The 2,635-nt window shown below is 42.4% G+C and overlaps 1 protein-coding gene across 2 annotated transcripts in view; it reads right to left on the bottom strand.

Moving 5' to 3' along the window:
* kcnn3 (potassium intermediate/small conductance calcium-activated channel, subfamily N, member 3) overlaps positions 1-896 on the bottom strand; it is a 41,858-nt gene extending 40,962 nt beyond the window's left edge. For both annotated transcript variants that reach the window (XM_068570528.1, XM_068570529.1), the window contains exon 1: positions 372-896. The gene's annotated coding sequence lies outside the window, so the exon portion shown is untranslated. The remainder of the gene's footprint in view (positions 1-371) is intronic.
* Between the last annotated feature and the right edge of the window lie 1,739 nt (positions 897-2,635).

Below are 2,635 nucleotides of genomic sequence, written 5' to 3'. Positions count from 1 at the left end.
GTTACTCCTTGAGTCCCGTTTGAGTCAGCTGCCCAGTCAGCCGGTCTCAGTGCCTCTCTCGCAGTTGTGTCCTCTCACATCTCTCAATGCTTTAATCTATGCCATTACATGTCATCTGTGTTACACTGACGATAGCCAGAAGGACGGTGCAGATCCTCGGGCTTTCTTTCGCAATGAGATCAAGCTGAGAGACTAAATAATAATTCCACATCAGTCGTAGCAGGGGACGTATAATGTGGCTGTGTGTTTGCCCCAGTTAACCATAAGTTGGCTGAATTTGATTGATCCAAAACAATAACCTACTTTGAGTATGATATAACCAGACACCTTCACGGCCCCCTCCTCCCTGTCCGTCTCTGCCTACCTCCTACCTCTTCTCTCTCAGTCCCTGTCCCCCAGGTTTGTTGTGTTGAAATCACTGGTTGGATGAAAATAGACCACAACACTTTTTCTTTTTCATGTTGTCACGGCCATCCCGTCATCTTTTCGCTTCACCTCCTTTCATATAAAGTCCCTCCACAGGTCCCTCGCTCGTCTCGCTAAATTGTGCGTCGCTCCCCACAGATGTTGCCTCCGTCTCCGCTCCACTTGATGGGATCAGTTTCTCTCCTTCTCAATCACCGGGGATCTCTCGACGGTGCCCATTTCGATTTCGTCAGTGACAATCGACTCGAGGTGATGAGGAATAATCCATAGGGACGGGATTAAATCGGTCAACCTGTGGCTGCACGTCAAAGATGTGCAGCGACATAAAAACCGGCAGGAGAAGAAAAAAAAAATGTGCCAAAGCTGGACGTTAAGTAGCAGTCACCAGACGAGCGGGGAAGTCTGCGATTTAATATGTAGCTCCACCGACTTCTGCTCAATCTACAGCTCACTGTCTCCCCGGATCTGTCTCTCACTCTCTCCTCCAACTTATCTCCTCTTTCTCCGCCTCCAGACTGCCGCTCGTTCTCATTGGACGGAATCAGAGCAGCGAAATACGCGCTGAAAACAGGTGGCAGGGTTTGTAAGATGTAGGCGCCTCACTAATGTCTCATGTATTGTACGCGGGCTATTTGGGGGTATTTATGTAAAAACATGATTACCTTCGTGTTAGAAAAGATGTGATCAATTTGGTACTTGCAATTACTGCTTCTGTAATACAGGCCATATGTTATATTGCGATGCATATGGCACCTGCACAATGACACTGGTGGTAAAACACAAGAATTTAGAGGATTATTTTTCCCATAGCAGAATGAGCACGTTTGTGAATATGTTTGGAAAACAAAGATATATCTTCTTATTACAAAAAAACAACGACAACAAACCAACCTGCTACACATGACGTAGAAGGGTGTGGACAGAAGCACCTTCAGCTGGGAAAGAGCTGCCCATTTCCTGTTTTATGATTGATAAATACAGTGCCAGAATTGCTGGTTTAGAAACTTTGGACTATTATAGGACGTTACATTCTTTATTTTCCCATCTGTTAATCTGGGCCGCGTGCTAGCAATTGCTCTTGAAAAGTGGAGTTGCATACGTTTACATTGAATATTAGTCTGCTCATGAGATTGGCCGAATAAGAAAAAAAGAACATAATCAGCAGGAGATGGATGTAACAGAAGTTTTCCGTGATGGATTTTTATGTATTTAATTCCTACCAGACTAATACCTTTATAATTCTAACTTTACAAAGTCTATACAGAATAATCCTGCATAATTAGATTATGCTACCTGGTCTAATCGGTTTAAAATTGTGGGTTTCCCTGTGCGTTGTGTGCACGCTTAATCGGATAAGCGCTAACGCAAAACCGAGCTGGAGTGGATTAGACTGATACCATATATCAGGTCAACCTATCCTGCGATTATGAAAGTTAGGAGACATCAATAAAGCAAATCGTGTAGTGTGAAAGACATTTAAGATATTTAGACAACACCACATATGGCAACACCTCACTCAGACTCTAATGTGGAAGTAGCACAGCCAACGGTCCATTTATGACAACATGTATGAAAAGATCCTCAGTACATTGTTTAATCTGCTGTCAATATAATCAATTTGGATTTTAATATGTTCATTTGTTTTTGTCCAGGCCTATTTTGTTTCATAAAGCCCCGAGACGGGTTCCTGCACTGAATTTGACAGCGGATTGTTTCATCCATTTCTTCCTCATTACAAATGAACACAGCGATGAGTTGTTTCTGCCTTGAGCTGATTCATGATGGGTCAGTGATGGAAAGAGCCAAGCTGTTACATTCTTCACAGAAAGGCCTCAGGAGAAAGGTGAATGGTCAGGTTCACACTTTCACACATCAACGTCATTTATTTAACATTATTGGGGACAAAAGGGCAGAAATTATTTGACCAAAACATGTCTAGTTTATAGCCTATAGTTTTGTATTTGTTGGACTTACTTTTGGGGATACATTTTGGTTTGTCGGCCAAAACCCGATGTCGAAAGATGTCACACAATCCATACAATAATCAAGAAAATACACTGAAGATTAATCAATGCTTAATGCTTAATTAATTAATGAGGTGTTTTTCTATTGCGTTTCACTGCCTCTCAACATGTCAATGGCGAGCCTGTGGCTTGACAGTTCATCGTGCTAACAGCATTAACAATGACAACAGAGCTAACAGAGCTGT

The sequence above is a fragment of the Clinocottus analis genome, unplaced genomic scaffold (assembly GCF_023055335.1).
Source record: "Clinocottus analis isolate CAN_PGR_092001 unplaced genomic scaffold, fCliAna1.0.p SCAF_9, whole genome shotgun sequence".
NCBI lineage: Eukaryota > Metazoa > Chordata > Actinopteri > Perciformes > Cottidae > Clinocottus > Clinocottus analis.
The sequence above is the reverse complement of the archived record's forward strand: the minus strand, read 5'-3'. Positions and strand labels throughout refer to the sequence as shown.